Here is a 24,904-nt window from a genome sequence, read left to right as displayed (position 1 = left end):
AATAGGACATCCTTGGCGAATAGCACGTTTCAGGTCAAATCTCGGGGTGGAGCCGTTAATTATTTTAATAGAACTATTGCCATTGGCTTATCATTTTAACTGTAACACTGTTCAATCTCAACTTTGCACCTACCGTTTTCATCATTTATGTCACAAGCATTTGTAAGTGCAATTTGTTTGGAGGCACAATCGTCTAATTTTTGTGTGTGTGACAACATTTCTGCATCTCAAGAACGGTTTAGTTTGGACTACTTGCACAATTTTGCGCTTTAAACTGACCTGCAATTTCGTTTGACTAAAAACTTCACAGCAGACATTTGCCCAAATTTCTGGAAGCTTTCTGGGGTGAACACAGCCTCTCATCAGTTTAATATATGAAGTGCCAGATCTTTATTGCATGTCCACATCTCCACTCATGTGACTGAGGCCTGGTATCAGCTTGGCATCCTTTCATCTCTCTAGCCTTTTAGTTAATTATGCCTTACTAAAAACATGTACAACAGAGAGCACAATCTGTGATTAGGTATTGAAACAGCTGTTTACTCCCCAGATGTTTGTGTCCTCAAAGAAATTCCATTTTGATTTATGTGAATGTATTGTGCAGGTACTTTCTCTGCTTCGCCCTCATTGCTTGCTTTATCTGAGAACATAATCTGCCTTCTTTTAGCTTGGGGTAGGCCTCACTTTATGTTTTAAATTAAAAAGCTTGAAGACAAAGTGAACTCTGGACAAGCGTGCGGCCTACCTGAAGCCCAGGTGGGCTTGTTGATAATCACATTTTCACACTCATCTCGGGGCACATCCATGGTGTTCTGGTGCCAGCCTGTCCCCTCTGTTTTTGTGGGGGTTTTCCCCACATACGAAAATGGCCGCTTCTGCCTGGAGGGAGTTTTTTATTTTTGCTTTGCAGCTGCACAGGATCTGTTTTAAACACTTCTATTTTAGGCAATTTTATAATATTTTAGACGACAGCACATAAAACACTGTTTGCTTGGACTGAAAACTGACTCACAAACAGGTTAGAGGCTCCACCCATAGAAGACCTGCAGGGAAAGATTTAATTAAAGATGCATCAACAACTATAACAAAAAAAGAATCCTATTAGACATGATTTTAAAAAAACAAAACAGTTATAGTCCCTGTTTACAACACCACACAGGTTGGAAACTAATTCTTGCAAAAATAATGCTTTCTACACAATTGCCCCAAGGGATCAATAAACTATTCTGATTCTGAAAGTCCAGATCACAATCCACACAACGGTGTATTCTTGGTATCCTTGGGAAATGTGTTGGATAGGTCTCAAATGTGGCCGGAACTCACATCTACATCAGAAGTCACATGAGATGATAAACCGTACCTTGATTTGATTTATAAATCGGAGTGTTATGGTCAGACGAAGCAAAGATTGACCTGTTTGGCCACAATGACAAGAGGTAAGTTCAGGGCAGTAATGTTGAGTCTTTAAAACTTAGTAACAGTGTTAACCAGGGTGGTAGCATCAATAGCTACAAAAAGCATCTGGTTGAAGTACAACTTACTAAAGGACATTTAACCAAATATTACTGGGGGTGTATGTATATATTTGGGCCTATATATACTTTTGACCCTGTGTGGATTAGAGAAAATCCAAAATAAAGAAGTCTTTTTTTAAAAGTCATTAAAGATGTACGCTGTATAATCATCCCTTGAAAAAAACGTTACATTAAAATCGTTTATAATTATATTTATAAAGCACAAATTTTAACTTGCAACAGCCTTAGAGGTACATACGTTTGACCTCGTGTAACCTTGGATTAGAGAAAGTTCAAAACCAGTTCAAACTTGTTTACCTAATTTTTGTTCATTTTAAAGAAATTAAAAATGTGTGCTGTACAATCATTTCACCCAGGACAATTCAAAGAGATCATGAAATTAAAGTCCATAGTGAGTCCCTGTAAACTTCTGACCTCAGCTGTATTTATTCACACTCAGGATGTCTGCATGACTCTGAGTCAACTTCCTGTGTTTGTGATGCAATTTCCATTCTGAACTTCTGAAGGGCAGCACGGTGGCACGGTGGTTAGCACTGTTGCCGCACAGCAAGAATGTCCTGAGTTCAATTCCAACATCAGGCCGGGGTCTTTCTGTGTGGAGTTTGCATGTTCTCCCCGTGTCTGCGTGGGTTCCCTCCGGGTACTCCGGCTTCCTCCCACCGTCCAAAGACATGAAGCTTGTGGGGATAGGTTAATTGGATAACCCAAATTGTCACTAGGTGTGAATGTGCAAATGTATGTGAGTGCGAATGGTTGTTTGTCCTTGTGTGTTAGCCTTGCGACAGACTGGCGACCTGTCCAGGGTGTACCCCGCCTCTCGCCCTATGACAGCTGGGATAGGCTCCAGCACCCCCCGCGACCCTGAAAAGGATAAGCGGAAGTGAATGGATGGATGGATGGACTTCTGAAGAATATGAACCTGACAAATACCCTACAATTTGTAATAAATAATAAAAAATAAAGTAAACTAAGAATTTTTAAATAATTAAAAAGAAAAACTGAAATGAGATGTAGAGCACACTTCTAATGGATCATGTAGCAATGAAGAAGATAGCAGCTGATTAAATAGGCACTAGTGGTTTAAAAAGACCTCTAAATATAAATGTAAAGCATTAATATAGCAAATTATCAAATTATGAGCTTTACGAGAAATAATAGCTTATTTCCTTATTTGTTAATCATTTGAAAGAGCGCATTTTGTTAAGTGCATACTCCAGATCAGACGGTGGCGCTAAAGCGACCAAAAGCTGTTTTTCTAACCGTCAATAAAGACAAAACAGAAGGAAGAAGATCAGCTAAAAGAAGAGGAGACACATTGACACATTACTGCTGCTCTGCTCAGCAGCTCGGCTCAGGTGAGACCTGTAAAAAACAGAACTACAAACCAACACTTGTTAGTATTTGCTAGAGATGCTAGCTGTTGTTAGCTTTAGCCTCAGTAGCCGTTATTTTGACACTGCCTGCGCAGAACAAGCTAGTGCTAAACCCAGTGTGTGCATGTGCAAGGTGTTCACCTGGCATACTGAACTGTACTTTTTAACCATGCGAATATTAATGTGCTAAGTGATGCATGTATTTAGTTAACATTTGCTTAATAAGATTGTCCGAAGTCTGGTGATATCAAGTTATTGGTTGTTGCTAGCAGGTGGGGCTTAAGTGGTTAAGAAGATAAAGGAAGATCCATAACTCCTACTGTTCTTATTACAATGAATTACCATTTAATTCCCCCGCTTTTTTGGCTGTATGTGTGTTTATTATTGTCATGTTGGTAGTTGCATTCAGATGGACTTTAAAGGTACAGTAAATAATTTCTTATAAGGTATTTACTGATTATTTTTTACCTGCAGGTAGCTGGTGATTGCCAAGTAATGGAGCGTGTGATGGGAGGAGGAATGCTACCGGTGGTTTTAACCGGTTTGGGAGTCGTATTGTTGTACCGGATACTTGTACGTCTCAGAAAAGGGGCTTCAGTCCAAGGTGCTGTAGTGGTCATAACTGGGGCCAGCTCTGGACTCGGGAAAGGTCAGCCTCCATTCATTCATTTCAGCTTACATGTGCAAACTCTCTAAACCATACTGCTTTAGTGCTAGTAGGCTTTTATTTAGATAATGTGCAATCTCATTCTTCAGTGTTGTTGTGCAGATGCCAACATGTAGTTGTAGTTCTTTATCAGATTTGGACATTGTACTGCCCGTTGGTTGTCTCGGACCAGTCTGCGTGCGATCAATGGGAAATTAGGATTTAAACATATATACGTATACATGAATCATTTTGTCCCATTTCAGACACCAAACACTCTTTGATAAATTCCTGGTCAGAGAGTGGATTCCTGATTTTTGTAGGAAACCACATTACAAATTTGTCACTTCTATTTTGAACATGAATGCTATTTTTTTACTTTACAAACACATGTTTGTGAGCGAATGCATCTCCTCTGTAAGTGTGCCTGATCTTTTGTTTCTGAGAGTTTCTAGCCCCGAAAGATGTCAGCTGACCTTTAAAAACAGGAAAGATTGATACGGAGTGTAGAGTTTTTAACAGGACGTAGACTTCTCAATATTTAATTACTGAAGTCAGAGGTAAAGCCATGTGTTTAGTTTGTGGAGAGCAGAGTGCTCTGTTTATGGATTACAGATTGAATCCCCTTTGTGAGACTAAACAGAGAGAGAAAAGAGCTGGACTGTTGCTAGCAAATCTGCGAAAAGCAACAGGACTTTTCACTAAGCCTCACACATCCAGGGATGGAGCAGGCAAGACCAGCTTTGTGATTTCAAACAAGCCATCCTCTGAGGAGTTTATCAAAGAGTGCTTGGTGGCTGTGGATGACAGTTGTGATGACCCAGCCCTGTTAATGAATTTTTTACATGGGACAACGAAAAGAGTTTAGCAGCCACAGGCTCAGTAAAAGGGACTACCAAGGTTTGTTTGTTTGTAAACAACTTACACCTGTCAAAATCTGACAGGGAAAAATGTGGGACTTTTAAAGCAGATGCAAGATAAAGTGACTGAAATGAAGCCAGAAGTAAAATTGCTTTTTTTTCCCGCTGAATCGTACAGCAGAAGGTGTTGTGCAAGTCAGTGAACCATGCTGTTGGTGTTGTAACTAAAACCGTTAACTTCAGTTTGTTGCACTGTTGATTCACTGGATGCACTTGTAGAAACTCAAGACGGACTAGATTCCTGTAGCTGAGCAAGAAAAAATAATTAAAAATAGCAATAGCACTTATTTTAAAATAAAGTTAAGTCTTTTAAATTTTGCAAAAATATGGACATTTTGTGCACAATTGTTTTGGGGAATGTTTATTATATCATGATAAAAATGTTAGCAGTTTTCTTCTATGCTTATTTCAGTTTTATAAAGTGCTCCTGGTAAGAATTAAAGAGATACTGAGCAGATTTGAGTTCAGCTTAGTGGTGTGGCTCTCTGCACCCACCCCTGTTTTATGCTCACTAATCTACAACGAGAATTCTGCATTGTAGAGTCTGCGCGGGTCTTCCACGCTGCAGGTGCACGGCTTGTGTGGACGTGACGCAGCTCGCCTGCAGCAGGTGGTCCAAGAACTAACAGCGAGTTCAGCAAACACACAGAAACTGGTATGTATATACACACAAAGGAGTAACACAATAAAGTCTGGTCTGTCTGAACTATAGCTTAGCCTCTAAGGATCCATTTGTAAAGAGTCGTTTTGTTTCGCTTTGGTTATCCACCAGATTCACACTCCCTGTACTGTTGTCTTCGACCTGGCTAAAACAGACACGGTGGAGAGAGCTGCAGAAGAGATCCTGAAATGTTACGGACAAGTGGACATCCTCATTAATAATGCTGGAATCAGTTACCTTGGCAATATACTAGAGACTCACATTTCAGTTCAGCGGGATGTTATGGAGACAAATTACTTCGGGCCCGTTGCTCTTACACAAGGTTTGTTTAATCTTGTTGGTTTCAGCGTACGGGATGTTTTCATTTATTTTGGCTTGTGGTTGAAAGAGCCGAGCTAAATGTGAAGTTAATAAGTCATTTATGTAGAGATTTGGGTGAAGATTATCATGAATATGAGTCAGCCCTCTCTCTTTCATTTCTTTCCTCTCTCCACAGCTCTCCTGCCTTCCATGGTTCGCCGGCACAGCGGCCATATTGTAGTGATTAGCAGCGTCCAGGGGAAGATAGCCATTCCTTACCGGTCAGCCTGTAAGTCGTCTTTGATTAATGCAAACAAACACAACATGAGTTTGCCAGCAGGAGGAGGGTAACTAAAGCAAGCCTCTGATTTGTCTCATGCTGGTCAGATGCTGCGTCCAAGCACGCCACCCAGGCCTACTTCGACTGCTTGCGGGCAGAGATGGAGCGCTACGGGATCCCAGTGACTGTGATCAGCCCCGGGTACATCTGAACCAACCTGTCGATCAATGCTGTCACAGGAGATGGATCCAAGTATGGAGGTGAGGCAGTGAGAGGATGGAACAAAAGAGTAACAGTAGCAAAAGCAGCATTTTTAAGAGTCAGCTGGTAACAGGTGATAAATCTCAGAGTTATTAAGGTGGTGTTGGAATGTGTGTGGATCTTTGATGCCAGCTGGGATTTTGTGTTTTCTTACTGATTTTTTTTTTTGACTACATAAGGAAAAGACTACAAGCCAAATGGATTTTTATAACTAAATAATAAAAGTAAGAAGCAACATAACCAGAGTAATTTATAAGTTATTGTAGGGTCTTTCTTACCTTACATTAAAAAGCACCTCGAGGCAACTGCTGTTGTGATTTGGTACTATATAAATAAAAGTAATTTGAATTAATTGAAGTAATCTGTACTCTCTTGTATCAATGATGCAACATGTCTCTTGTCTTTGCAACTACCGCTCAGTGTTGGACAGAACTACAGCTACGGGCTGGGACCCCAGGGACGTGGCGTGGGAAGTCCTAAAGGCTGTTCGTCAGCAAAGTAAAGACGTGGTTTTGGCCGGCCCTCTGCCCACTGCTGCAGTATACCTCCGCACACTCTGGCCTGCACTTTTCTTCAAGCTCATGTCCTCGCGCGCTCGAAAGGAGCAAAAACCTAAGGATAAGTGATGTTCGAGCTGGTGAGGTCTAGGACCTGAAATAAGCAAGACTTTGGAGGAAATGAGGAGATCTGTTTTATAACATCTGGGACAGAGCTGGAGTGGGTTTTTGTACTATTCATTGTTTAATGTCTAATTTACATGTTGATATTGTCTGTCATGTCTGAGAAACTTTTACCCTTCCCACCCAAAAACAACAAAAATTGTTGGCAAAAGCCTGCAGTATCACATTTTGCAGGCTGGTGAGAAGAGATGGTTTAATTTGAACTCCATAATTTGGGACTCCTGATGCAAACAGAACAGCTTAAATAAACCAAACTGTGGTAAAGGAATCATGTCTGATGTTTTGGCAGAATGTCTACCCACAACTGTGTCACTTACTCTCCTTTAAAATATCTACTGTGGTTACAAAGTCAACGTTTGCCAACAATTTCTCATTGAAAAATGGTGCAGCACCCGACCTGTTTCTGGGTCATATTTTCCATGCAGTATGCAGAGCACATCACTGAAAATGAGTCACTTCAGCACACGTACGTGCAGTCGAGTTTTTGTTTCCGGCTAATATTCTTTGTCACTTTAAAGTGTCGTCTGGATTGGAGCATGATTGTACTTTTATTGGGAGCAGCGAGGAATTCAGTGTGGAGTCTGTGCGGATAAACCACTCATCCATCTCTGGAGAAGCTGACAAACCTGTCAGAAACAAGCCCAAGGCCAAAGACCGAACTTTGTACAAGCTTGCATATGAACTGCTGTGTATCCCCCAAACACAGTGAATACAAGAAAACAGGCAGGTTTTTATAACTATCTTTATGCACAGAATAAAACACCTTTTACAAACTGAAAACAGTATTTTTTTTTCCTCCTTTCTTGGATGTCACCTTAAATTAAAACAGAAAAAACACTTGTCTCAGAAATATTAACAATAAATAGTCCAAATAATGATTTACATTATGTTACAAAAGCGCAGTGAATACTGGAATTTCCATTTGTACAAATACATCCTTCAATAGGATTCCTTATTAAGAATCATCTAGTGTGACAAGATCAAGCGTTTCCAAATGTTCACAAACTAACACCACAGGAGCGCTTACATTTGTTAGATCGTCTTACAATCTCGTTTGTGGAATGACAAAGAGGTCTAACAGTTTACACCAAACGGGTTCACACAGCTGCATAGAGATGATGCTGGTTGATCAAATTAAATGTGAAGGCAATGAGTCTGTACTGCATGAAAAATTCAGAGAAACGATGTCTGCTTCTGTAACATGCAAGAGCCACTCTTTAGTCATAGTGTTTTGTTAGCATCCACTAGTCAGAGGAAAGTAATTTGGGGGCATATAATAAAAAACAAAAATTAAAATAAATGGAGTCAACTATGGCTTTAGTGTTTCATTAAATTAACCGCTCGCTCTTATGGAGTGTATTTCTACTGGGAACTCAATAGTAGCCAGGACATTCATAATTCTAGTTTGTCAAACAAAATGAATGTGTGGCTGCAGCCAGCTCATTTGTTTGAACTAATTAGGACGGCAAGAAAGCAACAGAACTAAGGAAAGTAAATGAGCAACATTGTTAGATTTCCTTGTAATCGATGGCGTCGGCAAGAGAGCGCCCACCTGTTGTGTCAGCGTTACTGAAAACGACAGCAAAAGTAAACAAAGACACGCCCTCCTTGCTGTTGATCTGGAAGCTTCAGGTCTGGATAGGTCACCTTTTAAAACAGCGCAAGCCTGAATGTATGTTAACAGACAGGCACGCATCAGAGTGCTGCCGCTCACGCGCATCTTTTTGAGTTGTTCATCTCCCTTCATTAAAACCTTCCTGTGCAATTCACGCTCACATCTACAATACAGGAGGGAAATTCTCCCTATTGCAGCTTGCGAATGAGGAGCTGGGAAAGCGCCGAGTCAAAGGAAACGTTTTAATGTGAACGTTCCTCAAGGCTTTCATTCAGACGCAACAACCATGAAGAACAGTACATTACGCACATTATGCTGTTTGTGGCTATAAGCACTGTCAGCACAGACTCTTTAAAACATTCTGATTCAGTCTCCAAATACCACACGTGTGAAGAGGGCTTAAATATCTAAAAAGGTATTCCTGTTTATGCAACAAAATCCAATATTTGAACTTGCATCTCTGCACACAAAACTAATGAGAAATGAATGCAACAATAAAATAATTCCAATAACATTTTCAGCATCTGTGGAGCTACCCAAGTGGAGTCAACCAACAAGCTGCCATTTTTTATTTGTATTTGTTTGTTTTTTTTGTTTTGTTTTGTTTGTTTGTTTTTTTTTAAATGTGGGTTTGAGAAATGAAGAACCCGATTCCAAACACGTGTGACTACAACACAATCTGTAACACCTGAACTCATAAGAGATGAGGAACAAAAAGAAAAGAAAAAAGGAGGCCAACAGGAAAAATGAACTTCTACACATCACTTTGTTTTGTTCCACTTTTGCTACTGAACTATGCCAAGTATCTCTTTCTCACCGACATTACTTTTAATAAAAATCACAGTCCAGTGGCTGTTTGCCACCAGCTGATGATCTGAACTGCACATTTTGAGCGGTCAGCCTTACAGCCTTTAATACACACGCACACACAGATACATTCATGCACTCACACACCGAGAGCAGGAAGAGACATGAAAGATCAGATATTTTGTTCGGATATGGCATAGTATTTTCCTGTACATGAGGTTGTATCTTTGTAAACTCATTTGTTTTATCTAAAGTGTTTGTATTTAAAGGGAATTGTTCCTTAGAGAACAGTTCAGTGAAACCAACGCAACTCGCTTTTGAACAATGGTCACGGTTGACCACCTATTATTGCACTTTTACAAACAGGCCATGGATGGCTTTGAGGGGGGATGGGGTTGGCCTTTCTCCCCAGTCTTCTTTCTCCAAACAGGGAGAAGACAGAGAGGAAACCTCTCCTCTCCTCACTTACAGTACCTCTTGTCACCAACAACATGATGCTCTAGGTGAGCAAAGTTCTGCCTTGGTCTCTTTTTAGGAATGGCCTGCTTATCGACAGGTGTGAGAACCAGACGTGGTAAAAGTTGGGGTAATTTGCAGCTGCTGGCTGCAAATCGGTTTTGAATTTCTAGCAGTAGTCACTGCTTCCAAGTGTGGGCCCAGAAGTTTGTGTCTCTCTCTCCTGGAACTGTGGAAATGCCTGGAACTGGCTGTAGATTAGAGGTACAGATGACCATGGCTTGGTGGAGTCTTCCTCAGGGAGGTGGAATGGAGGGCTCAGTTACGGCGAGCTCCTGAGCCAGATCATTGAAGCGAGCGATGTAGTCTATGCTGCTCTCACTCATCATACAAGCAAGCTGAGAATCCATCTGCAAGCAACACCAAAGAGCTTTCAGACTGACAACAAGGGCAAATCCAAGAAGGAGAAAAAACCCCCAAAAAACAAGATTTTTCCAGACATCCCTCGAACAGTTTCATACTTTAGGTCAAGAGTGCAGGGGGGGAAAAGTTCATCACATCAATATCTGTCAATGAAATTAAATTATTTACTGAAAAAGCAGATGTGTTAGTCCAAACACAGGAGGCAACAGTCACCGGGCTCTATTCACCTCCCAGGCAGGTTTGGGCCCCATCCCAGGAAACAGGTTTAAGCTAACAAGTCTGCGTTTGTTAACCCTGAGATGAATCACTTAACACAATCTGAACTAAACCTGCTCACTGGCAGGTTATCTTTAACAAACTTAGAGCTTCTCTCTGCCTCATCCCCTCCTGCCACACCTGAACCAGCTAACTGACACTCCCGATTCATTTCTTCATAAAGTCGCTATCAAAGCACGCAAGAGAGCGAGAGAGAGCACTAAAAATGAAAACGTGTTCACAGACTGAGATTCAGATATTAAATGCTGTCAGCATTTCAAAAGGTATGGTGTCTGAATCTCAGGGTGTGACTCAACAAGTTTTTCATTAAAAATCACCTAAAATTTGGTGGATCAGCCCAGAAGCTGATCTATCCAAAAGGTACCATGTGGTCCCTAACACAACCGGCTCTGGGTCAGAGTCCACTTGCACAGCAGGACAGATCCAAAAGGGGATAAGAACCACATTTTCAGAGTGGATATAAATGCAGGTTATTTTTAAAATGGGAAGTGATGTTTTTACATTTACATTTTAGAGACTAATTAATAACATATAACATGTTGGTTGCTGAGATTCAGACTGTGTTGTGTTTGTGGCAAGTGTTGCTTCTCAGTCACAACTTTCTTTCATTTAATCAACAAGCATTTACTTACCTCTGCCACATCAGGAAGGCCACGGGATTGAATCATGAGAATCATGAGAATTGCAGTCCAGGAGGCTAGGACCGAGTAGAGCTGTGCCACTGGAGGGGCCAGTGGGGGTTAGGGTGGTCCGTCTGCCCTTATCAGGAGAGACCATGCTGGCTGCAAGGAAAATAAGAGCAAAAGACTGAGTAAATGGCCTTTCATCATACAGCTGTGTTAGTAATATTGGGGATTTTACAAACAAATCTTTGTAAATGTTGACTGCACGTGCTGCTGTATGCAGCATTTTTAGTGGGAAGTAATGATAAAAATACATCCACTTAATATTCTGTTCTTCTTGGCCTAAAATGTAACTTCTGGCACACTCTTGAGAAAGGAAGCAAAAAAACTCTTACAAAGGAGGCATCCCAGTGTGGAGTCAGACGAGTCGCTGGGGTACCACTGAGGGTCGTGGCTGGGTGAAGGGATCCAGCCTCTGGATGGGCTGAGCGAGGGAGACGAGGCCAGCAGTTTGGAGCCGTCGCTGTTGCCCAGCTTGGCTGGAGAGAGAGCAGCCTCCTCACCTGCAGTGCAGCAGGCAAACAGAAATGAGATATCAGCGATTAAACTCAGCAGGCTCAGATGTTTAGCTGCTTGGATGTCAACGTGCACTCTTTTCCACAACCTGCAGAGGAATTAATGCTGTGGAGCCACAAAGCTGACCTCAGTGGTAATTACAAAACCTTTCTAACCTACTCTCACTTTCCATTTCACTAAACAAACATCATCAAGCTTTATTTAGCAGTTTCTTGTCAATATGGCTCGGGTAAGACGTCTGCACGTGCACGCACCGTAATGTGTGGAGTTGATGGCAAGCTCGATGATGGAGTCGCTGATCTGCGTTTGAGGTTCTCCGGGGGTTAGAGCCTCTTCAGGAGGGCCTGGGAGTGAGATATCAAGGAGCGAGGCAACGCTCGGGGGAGAGAGGAGTGAGTCTCCCCCGCCGGTGACTCCAGGAGACGGAGGTGGTACGCCATTCTATGGAAAGAGCGATTTAACTTAGCACATCACATTTTTTTAAACCATTTATTCAAGCATAGCTGACAATTTTCTTTACCAAATGGTGATCAGCTACGACTGGAAAACAAATGAGGTTACGCAGACTCACTGCCTTTAACTAAGCCAAGTGTTCCCTCACAAAGGTCCACTGTGAGCAAGGAAACGCTCTGATGGCGATACAAACAGCTTTATTTATCCCATCAGGGCAAACTGTTTGGAGCAGCTTGTTTTTAAACCGTAACAGACAAATAAACAGGTGATCATGAATATGACAACTGTATGCAAGAATAATGTCTACAAAGAAAATCTATAAAAATTACTAAATCATTTGTGAAGTCTTGTACGACAGATGCACAGTAAAAAGAAAAACATTATGCAAAACCTGGCCTACACCGCACAGATAAACAGAAAATCATTAGAGTGAGCAATAACTTTCATTAAAGTAAGATAAATCAAAAACTGACCGTTTTAAATGTAACACTCCAAGATGGTAATGGGCAATAGCATTTATTCTAATGCCACAGGCAAGGAGGAGACATCAAATGAAGGAGGGTTCTAGTCCGTGTGTGTGTGTGTGTGTGTGTGTGTGTGTGTGTGTGTGTGTGTGTGTGTGTGTCTCTGACCTCTGGAACATTTTGCTGGTGGAGTTGAGAGTCTGGCTCAGCATCAGCAATGGGAGTGGTGGCGAGAAGAGCGCTGTTATCCACAGTGGAAGAATCCACCTCCCGACAGGGACTGCCTGGGATGATGCCTGCAGACTTAGCTGCCAGGTCAATGGCACCTGAAAGTATTAACAGTTCAGGCAAACGAGAGATTTGTCATATCACTCCTGATAAGCATCAACAGCAACAGCATGTGAAGAGCAGAGCAGGAAGAAAAAAAAAAAAAAAGGATGGTCCAAGGTCTTCTGGAAAAATGTTTTTGCTTCTGTCGTCTGCACAGAAATACTGTCTGTCACTGACCTTCTCAGAGTTCTAGATTTTGACACAGGAATCTTACACAAATACAACTTGGACCTTAAATATGTTTTTAAGCAATTTTATAAAATATGTCTGTGAAGGTTCTCAGTCATCCAGGTCATCGTAGTCAAAGGAGCTTACAAAGAAAAGCATCTGGACTTCTTTAAGTTACTTGAAGACGTTTCACCTCTCATCCGAGAAGCTTCTTCAGTTCTAAGGTCAAATGGTGGGGAGTCCCAGATTTAAACCTAGTGGGAGTATCCCCCCACAGAGGGACAAAAGGACCCCTGATGATCCTCTAATCGCCTGAGCCAAGGTGTGAAACTGGGTGCTTATAAAAGCAAAGTTGTTGACCCCATAAAAACAACAATATGTAATTTTTTTGCAGTATATTTGGTGTAGAGTTTATCAATATTTCAATAAAACAGAAAAATGTAGTAGATAACAGAAGAAGTCCATACTAGAGAGCTGGCTGGCCCCCGCAGAGCTGGATGTTGCTGGGGTTGTTTTAGTTTGGACAGAGCGAGAGGAAGGAGCTAGTCGGGGATGGATCGGCCGGAAAGATCCAGTTCCTGAAGGAAGAAACAGGAAGTGAGAGAGCAGACAATTACCAGAGGGTCTTGCTGAGAAAGAGAAATCGTTTTTAGCTGTGATTTCATTAATGCATACTGTAAAACTACGCCCTAAACATTTCCAGCCTCAGCTGACGACATATTCTATCGTTCTGTCCTGCCATCTGAGGAGTACCTGTGGCAGAGGAGTTGGAGAGGATGGAGAAGGAGCAGACGTGTTGAGGAGTGTCTCCTGTAGTTCTGGGCAGCAGTGTTCGCTGTGAACGAGAAAGAAGTGGCCAAACAAAAACACACTTAGGAAAACCCGCCTTCCACCCAACCAAGCCCAGAACTGATGAATGGATAATGATCTTGCTCTCACCTGAACTACAAGTGGTTTGCGAAGTTGTCTGTTCCGAGGTTTTCTCTGTCTAGAAAGGAAAAGATCTGACTGCATCTGTGAGAAAAAGAAAAGAAAAAAGCACATATTAATGCTCGTTAATACATGAATTATGTCTCTGTACAGTTGGCATAAACAAAAAATGATGCATTATTCTGGCTTACACTGATCGAGTCGAGCTGCTGTCTGAAGGCTAGCTCTGCCTCTTTGTTAGGGGAGAACATTCGGTTGTGCCGTGAGCTGTTGGGTGGCAGCGTGGTGGGTACTGCGAACACGCTGCTTTCTGATTCGCCAACTGCAGTAGAACCCAGCAGAGAGCGGGTAAGGTTGCGCCCACCTGAACAGGATTGAAACAGATGTGGTGCCACATCAGGAAAGGCAGCTATTTGAAGACAACTTCTAAAGAGGAAGCATCGGTGCTGCATAATTACTTCTCGCTGTTTAATAACTACAGCACTGTAAGTACAGAAAAGACTTTATCACAAAAGCCAGCAGGAGAGAGACATAAATACCTCCAGCACTTGGCAGCTGTAACTTGGGCATGCGCAAAGACGCCTGCGGCCGCCCACAGCTGGGGCTACGGGCGCCTGCAACAGGACCCTTCGCCGGAGGTGTGAGGACCTGGTTTTGCTCCTCCTGATAGGTCTTGAGGGGTGATGTGGCTGTGGAGCACAGCTCTGGAGCCTGAAGGAAAAGACACATGATATGCTCCTATCTCGAAATAGCACTTTCATTGAAAAAGACAAAAAAAAACCAAACAAAAAAAAAAACCTGTGGTGTTCATAGTACATAACCAGTAACATGTTTTTCATCAGCTGGCTTTGTACGGAATATAAACTCTTCACACTGCTGCATCTTAAAAATGTTTAATTTTAAGCCTTAATGCCACTGATAATTACACATTTTTCATCTTTTCAACTTGTAATTTAAACAACACACCAGGCCACAATCTTGGAAGACAGAAAAGGGAAAACTTACCAGAGGTTTGGGGTTGACTTCAGTGGAAACCAGCTTGAGTAAGCAGCGCAAAACTCGATTTGTCCTGTCGGGCTTTGGCTGCACTGAGGCTTGTCCCTCTTCTGAGTTGCTGGGTGGAGCTGTGACCGGCTGCCACTCGTACTCCAGCTGCAGCTTGCCTGGCTTCCCAAACATCAGGTACAGCTCGGCCAGGGTGACGTTCTCTGCGTCACGGGCGCTCCAGCCTTCCTCTCTGATCTGCTCAACGACCCGTTCTTTGGTCGCTGGTGGGGAAGCTTGCGACACGGCTTCGTCTGAGCCAGTCACTGGAGGTTTGACTGAAGGAGGCTGATTTGCCTCCGAGGAAGACGCGCTGGTGCTCTGCTCCTCTTTGTACTGCTCAGCGGAGCCATCGGCACCACTACATGACCTGTCCGTGCTTCTGGTCATGGCTAAACCACCACTGACCTCAACGCCAGTGCAGGCCTTTCCTGGATCAGAAGATCCCATCCCATCTCCCTCTTCTCTGACAGTCAGCTGAGAGGAAACTGGGACACAAGGGGACTGAAGTCTCTTCTCCTCTACCTTTGCAGAACTGTCTGCTGATGGATCAGGGTTGGGGGTTTCAGTTCGACGAGCATCACCCGTTATAGTCAGTGAAGCACCAGCAACAGCAGCGCTTCCCCGCCCAGATTTGCTGCCAGTTCGAGGTTGTGGAGCTGCATGGATGCCCAGGATCTGGGCAGCTGGCAACTCCTTGGCATTAGGTCGGCTCTTGCCACTCTCGATCCAATGGACAGTGCAGGACGCTTTGGAGTGAACCACACGTGCCACCCCAGGCAGTGTAGTCAATGTGCAGCTCTCAGCTGGAAAAAGAAAAAGTTCTTCCTTCTGAGTTATGCTGGGAGAGGCTGTGCTGGTCTGGTTGCCTTCTAGAGCCTCTCTCTCCATGAGACTCTTAAGCTGAGTTTTCAAAGTTAAGGACCAGTTTATATTCGACACAAGCTGGTACAGTGGGGCAAAAAAGTATTTAGTCAGCCACCGATTGTGCAAGTTCCCCCACTTAAAATGATGACAGAGGTCAGTAATTTGCACCAGAGGTACACTTCAACTGTGAGAGACAGAATGTGGAAAAAAAAAAAATCCATGAATTCACATGGTAGGATTTGTAAAGAATTTATTTGTAAATCAGGGTGGAAAATAAGTATTTGGTCACCTCAAACAAGGAAAATCTCTGGCTCTCACAGACCTGTAACGTCTTCTGTAAGACGCTTTTCTGTCCCCCCACTCGTTACCTGTATGAATGGCACCTGTTTGAACTCATCTGTATAAAAGACACCTGTCCACAGCCTCAAACAGTCAGACTCCAAACTCCGCTATGGCCAAGACCAAAGAGCTTTCGAAGGACACCAGGAAAAGTATTGTAGACCTGCACCAGACTGGGAAGAGTGAATCTACAATAGGCAAGCAGCTTGGTGTGAAAAAATCAACTGTGGGAGCAATCATCAGAAAATGGAAGACATACAAGACCACTGATAATCTCCCTCGATCTGGGGCTCCACGCAAGATCTCATCCCGTGGGGTCAAAATGATCATGAGAACGGTGAGCAAAGATCCCAGAACCACACGGGGGGACCTGGTGAATGACCTGCAGAGAGCTGGGACCAAAGTAACAAAGGTCACCATCAGTAACACACTACAACGGCAGGGAATCAAATCCCGCAGTGCCAGACGTGGTCCGCTGCTGAAGCCAGTGCATGTCCAGGCCCGTCTGAAGTTTGCCAGAGAGCACATGGATGATACAGCAGAGGATTGGGAGAATGTCATGTGGTCAGATGAAACCAAAGTAGAACTTTTTGGTATAAACTCAACTCGTCGTGTTTGGAGGAAGAAGAATACTGAGTTGCATCCCAAGAACACCATACCTACTGTGAAGCATGGGGGTGGAAACATCATGCTATGGGGCTGTTTTTCTGCCAAGGGGACAGGACGACTGATCCGTGTTAAGGACAGAATGAATGGGGCCATGTATCGTGAGATTTTGAGCCAAAACCTCCTTCCATCAGTGAGAACTTTGAAGATGAAACGAGGCTGGGTCTTCCAACATGACAATGATCCAAAACACACCGCCCGGGCAACAAAGGAGTGGCTCCGTAAGAAGCATTTGAAAGTCCTGGAGTGGCCTAGCCAGTCTCCAGACCTCAACCCCATAGAAAATCTGTGGCGGGAGTTGAAAGTCCGTGTTGCTCGGCGACAGCCCCAAAACATCACTGCTCTCGAGAAGATCTGCATGGAGGAATGGGCCAAAATACCAGCTACTGTGTGTGCAAACCTGGTAAAGACCTATAGTAAACGTTTGACCTCTGTTATTGCCAACAAAGGTTATGTTACAAAGTATTGAGTTGTATTTTTGTTATTGACCAAATACTTATTTTCCACCCTGATTTACGAATAAATTCTTTACAAATCCTACCATGTGGATTCATGGATTTTTTTTTTTTCCACATTCTGTCTCTCACAGTTGAAGTGTACCTCTGGTACAAATTACTGACCTCTGTCATCATTTTAGGTGGGGGAACTTGCACAATCGGTGGCTGACTAAATACTTTTTTGCCCCACTGTATATGCCCCAGAAAGCAGCATGTTAGAGCAGTACATTTCTAATATGTACACTAGGAATGAAAAACACTCTGAAGAGTTTTGCATACATATTGCACTGTAATGTTTTTTTTAAAAAGGATACAATCCACTGGTCATGATAAGCCCACTTCTGTTTCAGATACTCTATGAGGCTGGAAACTTTCCTGTGGAGCTCCACCACCATCCTGAGAAAACAGAAAAAACATTTGATGTCAACTTTGCAAAATACAACACTACCAGGTCGAATACGTCTGACATAAACTACTTCTACATTTTACACTTAGACTACTGTGGATCAAATTTAATAGAGTTTTCTAAAACCGAAATAATCCTGTGTGGGAAAAATCAAAACGCCAACTACGTGCTCCAAAAATAACTAAAATAAAACAGAAATGTTCATTAATGTATAGTTTTACTATATTTGTTTTGTCACGTTTGCAAACAAATGCATACTGACATTGCTGTAATTCAGCCATTTTCACAAAGTCTTTACCCTTCTTCAACCTACCCATGATAAATAACCCTTATTATCATAATAATTAAACAAAAAAACAAAAAAAACCCCTAACACTGAAACCAGTAAAAACGAAACTGAACCTCAAAAGAAGCAAACCCAGTCTGAACACTAACTGAAAACTGAACTGAGAACAAAAATTAAAAATGAAAGAAATAGAGTTTAAACTTTGAACAGCATCATGTCTGAGGGTGTTTACACTTTTCAAATTTCACGAGTTAGCTTAAAAAAAAAACATATACACACATATTTAATTTGCACAAAAAAAAAAAAAAAAAAAAAAAAAGAGCTGACCCAGAAAACGGTGGAAAACATGCAAACCATCAAACTGAAATAAGCAGTCTGAAGCCAAGAAGAGGTTCTTAAATTAGCTCAGGCTTTGTTGCATCACCATGGCTTGAACTAATAAAATAAATAAATAAAATAATAATAGAAAATGAATTAATGAAGGTATGACATCTCTCCGACTCTTGGATGTTATGCTTTTGAAAATATATTGTGGTTCTTATCCATGTCAGACCTGAGGCGAGGGTTGTGGGCAAGACTCTGAACTCGGGCCCAGGAGTGGTTACTGCGTGGCTGGAGCTCCACTGCCACCTTCAAGGGCAGACGCACCGGCTTCTGGTCCTCTTCATCACTCACTCCTGCAGGACACAAAATTACAGATTCAGCCACTATAAGAAAAGCCCAAAACCTATAAACTCAACTATGCTCTCTCACTTAATCAACCACGACAAAATGAAAAGGCAGCCATCAATCTCGGTGGGATCCATTCACAGATTTACATACAACAATGACAAGAGACAGTCTTTTTCTACCCTTGATGAAAGCAAATATTTTCAGTAAGTGTGATGAGTGGGTGTTATTGAGCAGAGGGGTTGATGACAGCTGGTCAGAACAGTCATCTCCTTCATCCTCCTCACTTTGCACCCAAAGTTACCATGGAAACACCACCAGCCCACTTGATGCCATGGTTTTTGTAAAAAAGCCCCGCCCCCGTGAACCCCCCAGTCTCACCATCAGTGAGGTTTTCAGTGCTTGTTCTGTAACGCGTGTGCTGGGTTTCTGCAGGCTCATACTCACCATCTGGATCACAAAGTTTCTTCAACGCTCGGCACATTGGAGCTTTGATCCGCAGGTTCCTCCCCTTAGAGCGCACGGTGGTGGCCCTGGTGGAACAGAAGAATCTTTATTCATATATGTTGTAAGCTCTAAACCTTGCCGTGCCACAGAGAAAGCATCTGACTACATACTGTCAACTCAGCCCTCAGATTTGTTTTTCATACTAGCAAAGTGCTAATCTGTATCTTTCCAAATGTGATCTAGTGCATCAGTTTAAAGTATCACAATCCCAGATGTGTACGTAAACCCACTAGCCAAAGCTTCTGCCACAGACTTACCCTTGCTGGATGAGTTCGTTCAGCTTTGCCACATTCTTATCATCCATCACTGTCAAAGACAAAACACAAGACAGCTAGTTAAGACATGCTCCTCAGGGGCAACTGCCCCGAGCCACAGGGATCATCTGGAGTTTAATCACATCCCCTGTGTCCACAACCAGCAGAACAAACAGCAAAACACACGCAGTCTACATTGCATCCAAGCGCTTTCACAGCCCTCACTTACATCCTCCAACTTTTTTGCGAAGCTCGGCGTAGCAGATGAGGCCGTACAGTTCTTGAGAAGATTTCTTTAACACCCTGGAGTACACTGAGAAGGAAAGGAAGCACAAGTCACAACACTGGTGGAGGCCTGTGCGTGCTACATAAAGATAACATGAGAGTAACACTGGGTGCTTTTTGTAGGGGAAAAGAGCTCCAGCTTATCTGGTGAACTTCTTTAACATATGTTTTGCTTGCTAAAAAACAAAAATGTCAGTGTGAGTTCTGTTGTAGGAAAAAATAATAATATATGTGGCTGTTTAACAGCATCTCTTCTTTACTTCTCATTCACAGTGTCTGCAGTAAGTAGCATAACTGAAACAACTAAACACAAACCTAAAATAAACCAATTAAGATCAGCCTAAGACATCACCTTGTTGTATGAGTTGTACACATTTTTATGAGGCGTCATTCGATAAAGTCATTACAGTGTACAAACTTCATATTTGGGGATCAAAAATTCCAAGGTGAATTAAGAGAGAGAGAAAAAAAGCAACTCACCGTTAGCGAAGTCGATGTGTTTGGAGATCTTGTGCCAAGTTCGGTAGTAAAAGTGGCGGACCTGTTCCTTGTTCTTCACCATATTTGCTGGCTTGCCTCTCTTCTTGTACTTCATTGCAATGTTGTTCTGGATGGCCTCAAAATCCTTCCCGTGCTGGGAACAAAGGAGGGCAGCCGTGAATCTACGACGTCAAAAGATCTACACATGGTAAACTTTTAACTTGGTAAAAGGTTGTTGCAAGCTTTACCTCATAAAGACCCTCAAAAAAGCTGTTTTTGTCCTCGGCGCTCCAGGATTCCCACTGCCGACGGGCTCTTTTCTGGTTACCAGCTTGTTCTTCCTTCTCTGTAGACCCTTGGCCCTTGGAGGTCTTGGATACTCCCCCCGTGGAGCTGACCACAGGCCCGGTCTGCCCCACCACACCCTGGGAAGAGGAGCCATTCTCTGCCCCTGTTTTAACACAGAAACATTCAGAGGAAAGGCACAACTTAAATATCAGCTCACCACCCTGGCTGTTTTTTATGTCATAACGAAAAAAGGTTGATCTGAGGTGTGTGATTTGCGAGATGTTAAAATACATGCACACAAAGCCACCCACTGCCATTACAGCGCACAGAACCTGCAGAGCTTCCCTCTCTGTGGTTAAGCTCTGGCAAGGAGACAGGAAAAGCAATCAGTCCCTATGGTCAGGTCTACATTACACAGTTCCAAAACCAACTCATGGTGGGCTCCACTGGCCAAGTTTTCTGGCCCAGTACTGTGCACAACACCAGGAGACATTAGCAGGAGCACCCAGAGAGTTGCTGTTGCAGTACTGTGCTACATTATAAAAAAAAATAAATAAAGAAAAAAAAGTGTTGTTTTTTTTGTTTTTTTTTAGCCCAAATGGGTGTTAATTTACAAACACAAGCATGTGACTGGCTCACAGACAATAACCTAGATGTGTCGCCTTCAAAATAGAAGTGCACCGATATAGCATCACATAAAAATAAGTGAGGCTTTCTTAGTCAGACAGTCAAACGTTTGTGCTCAATCTAAATATAGTTTCTGACACAATCAGAGCTTTTCTGTTTCAAACAACAAAAATCCACCAGTCATACCTGTCAAAGGATACACAAGTAAATAATATTGTTTCTGATCTGATCAATGGCTGCTGTTTTGTGGACAAAGCAATTTTAAAAGGAAAAATGTACAAATTAAAATCACAGATGTATAATGTACTGAAATATTTTTCCAAATAAATTCCACTTTTCAATGAGGAACACACAGATTACTGGGTGGCATAGCCTCATTAACAAACTCAAAAACCACCACCACCTTACTAAGTCTCAGCCCCACCCAAAGCTGTCTGTGCCTCCAGAGGGACAGGTAGTGTGGAAACCCAGGAGGTAATGCCTTGTCTGCATAGATAAACTGACACCAACCAGCTCACACTTAGCAAATACAATACTATTAGTGATTGGTAGCCTACAGGGGAATCCTTCATTGTGTTTAAAAGTCATCCTGAAAGCCTTAAGTCATCTCTAGCTTTGATTCATTGTTTAGAAAGTTCCTGATATCAGTCACCCTCTGAGTTACTACAGAGGCTCATTCAGATTATTTGCAAAACCAAAACTGAATAATGGCAAATAAATTACAACCTCTGCTTTACTGGTATTTGTTGTAAAATGGGGGTGATAAAAAAAACAAAACAAAGGTAGCCTAGGCTAAATCTGTGGGTCAATGAAATGATTGGCTGAAAACTGCAACATCATTCTAGTCCAATTTCCTATATAGTCCCAAAAGAAAATAATAAGAAAAAAGACAAAAGAACTGTAAGCAACCCTGTTCAGTAATGTCCCTTTCCTGTCCTGATATCAGGTCCATTTTAAGCCCGTGATTTAAACAGACACAGTTGAAAGGTACAAATGTGCATGACACGAATTCAAACGTGGTGCAGATGTGTGTCACAGGTTGATCTGGCTGTAGGCTGTGGCACTTGGCCAGAGGTGGCGCTGGTTGACTCGACTCCATGTTAGTGCACAAAGTAAACTGCTCGCTGTAGTTGTGAAGCAAAAACGCTGAAATCGGAGAAATAAACCGTGCGAGCGGAACGATAACGACGACAAGAGTCTCCCGATCGTTTACTCTTGCTGTCCTGTGAACAACATCGGCGTGGTGTTAATTGTTTGCTGTTTTCGCGATCGCGTCGCGAATGAGGATATCACCAGATAAACTCGCCACATTTTAAACATTTTGTTGTTCAACAGCATCAAGACTGACGGAGTGTGTTTGAGATAACCTCACAAGTGTCACAGATGACACATTTGGCGTTTTTTTGCTGGTTTGTCGGTAGCAGCTCCTGAAACGCAAGACTGCCACACATCTGTTCGACCAACGCCAGTTGATCTAAACGCCAGTAGATCTGGAACACCGCCAGTCCGAGTGTCAGGTGAACTGAACTTCAGGTAAGAAGTTATGACCTGCAGTCTATCTGGGTCAGATATAAACCAAGTTTAGGTGGAGTTTATTTTCGTTGTGCTGACTTTTTACCCTCAGTTGCAATAACTAGTACTGGTTCTAGCCAGCTTGACAGAGTTTATATACAGCTGGGTGGGTGCTATGACGTTACTGATAGTGAACTTTATTTTATTCATAAGGTTAGTTAGTAGAGTTGCCAACGGCTCTTTAAAAAAATGGAATGGTCCCTCATTCAGAGAAAATATTACACGTTTCGTATTGAGCTGAGAAGGAACACAGTTTGTCCCGGACTTTCGCTATAATGAAAAAAAGACACAAAGCTGGAGTTATTCTGTCGTTACGCTGCACAGCTGCCTCTTCTCCTCTCATCCTCTCCCCTGCCTCTCCTGTTGCTACTTCAATCATGAAACTGATCAATGATCAGCTGATTGGCTTTTCTCCCTTGTTTATTTATCGCCCACTTTGCGCCAGAAAGAGGAAACCAGCAGATGTCGCGCTAAACAACAGCAGCACATTTAAGCTTGATCAGCTGTTGTTAGAATTTATTTGATATTACTTTCTAGTATCAGCTGATGTTTGCTGGAGTCACAGCTGTAAAAGCTGCTGGTCATGATATCGGTTTGGATATGTGGTGAGAGGGAAACATGAAGATGAAACCAGGAGATGTCCTTACTGAATCATCAGAGCTGAACAGGTGATGGAGAAACAGGTTTACCTTTTAGTTCACATGAATGAGTTGAAGGGAAGTTATGAACTGTTTCTGAGACACAAATAACACCAGGATCCTTTTTTATGTAGCTGACAGCTGGCAACTGTGCAGGGGTGGATCTAGGAAAGTTTTGCCAGGGGGCCAGGTAGGGCATTAACAGGGAAAGGTGGGGCACAAAGAAATACTTTTCTTTCTTATTCTCATTTAAAATATCTAGCTTTTATTAAATAATTATCTAAATCTTACAACCAAAGTTTTTATCTGACGTAAAATGTATAGAAATCATACATATACCAACAAGACAGTGTACATCACTGTCACAACAGCATTTGTTTTCAGTCAAAGTCTTTATGGCTTTAATACCTGGTGGGCCGGTCTCTAGTCAAAATGCCTGATTTTCTGTCCCAGTCCAGCCCTGCAGGTTAATACTGGCAGTGTCACCATGCCAGCTGACTGTATTTCATCATCAGCCAGTGTTGTTCTTGATCAATATTACCAAAGTTTACCATAAGGCAGCATAGAAAGTATTTACTTGCTTTCAGGTTTTATTCAAATGTTAGTCTTTTCAGTTGTTTCCCCACTTTTTTCCTGTTTCAAAATCAAACACCAGTTTGTGAGAAGATTATCTTCTTTTTTTTAATAGGCATTGGTTTTGCATTGGCATTGGCTAATTTGTCAATTCTTTGTTACAAATGTTCGTATTTTAATATTCAAAAATGTTTTTGCCCAAAACATATGTGCACTATATGTCAGTAAAAATATTATGCAAATATTGCTGTCCTTGAATGCTGAGTAAACACTGACAAAGCACTGATTGTATCTCTTGTACTTTATCAACGCAGTATCTAAAAACTTTGCACCATAGTGGTTAAAATCTCATTCTAATAAGAATTAAAAGCGCATTCGGTTATTAGGTTTATAGGATTATTGAATTATGGTTAACGGTTGGTAGATTTTTTTTTTAAAAACATTATCTGCCAATTACATCTGCCACCCTTCTCCAAATCTGTGCCCCTACCTGGCCCCCCAACAAAAATTTTCTAGACACGCCACTGGGTCCGGGTGGATCTCCACCAGCAGCTCAGCAGGCGAATCCGAAAACTGACACTGACGGCCAAACTCGCAGCGGTGCTTGGAGTAAGCATAAGTGGACCTGGACCTCACCGGACCTGGAGTACCTGATGATTAAGTGCCGGCCATTCTGGCTACCGAGGGAATTTACAGCAGTGATTATTACGGCTGTTTACATTCCCCCACAAGCCGACACTGACCGAGCACTCAGGGAACTGTACAGCGCGATCAGCAGTGAGGAAACCGCACACCCAGAGGCAGCGTTTATCACAGCCGGAGACTTTAATAAGGGAAACCTGAAGAAAGTCTCACCCAAACTCCACCAACACATCCATTTTAACACTCGTGGAGACCGGCTACTCGACCACTGCTACATCTCTTTCCGGGATGCGTACAAAGCCCTCCCCCGCACCCCATTCGGCCAATCAGATCACCGCTCCATCCTGCTCCTGCCCGCCTACAGGCAGAAGCTGAAACAGGAAGCTCCAACCCGGAGGGCGGTGCTGTTTTGATCACGCGGACTGGGAAATGTTTCACGTGGCTGCTAGGGACATTGACGAGTACACAGACTCAGTCTGCGGATTTA

The 24,904-nt window shown here is 42.5% G+C and overlaps 2 pseudogenes; one reads left to right on the top strand and one right to left on the bottom strand.

Annotated features, from left to right (window-relative positions):
• Nucleotides 1-2,967: 2,967 nt before the first annotated feature.
• LOC146679844 (peroxisomal reductase activating PPAR-gamma-like) lies at nt 2,968-6,924 on the top strand (annotated as a pseudogene).
• Nucleotides 6,500-24,693, bottom strand: LOC146679843 (protein cramped-like; annotated as a pseudogene).
• Nucleotides 24,694-24,904: the final 211 nt, after the last annotated feature.

The sequence above is a fragment of the Copadichromis virginalis genome, linkage group LG23, assembly GCF_057382275.1.
Source record: "Copadichromis virginalis isolate Kocher_CV1m ecotype Utaka linkage group LG23, C_Virginalis_male_GT1.1, whole genome shotgun sequence".
Taxonomy (NCBI): Eukaryota; Metazoa; Chordata; class Actinopteri; order Cichliformes; family Cichlidae; genus Copadichromis; species Copadichromis virginalis.
This window is presented reverse-complemented; position numbering and strand designations above follow the sequence as displayed.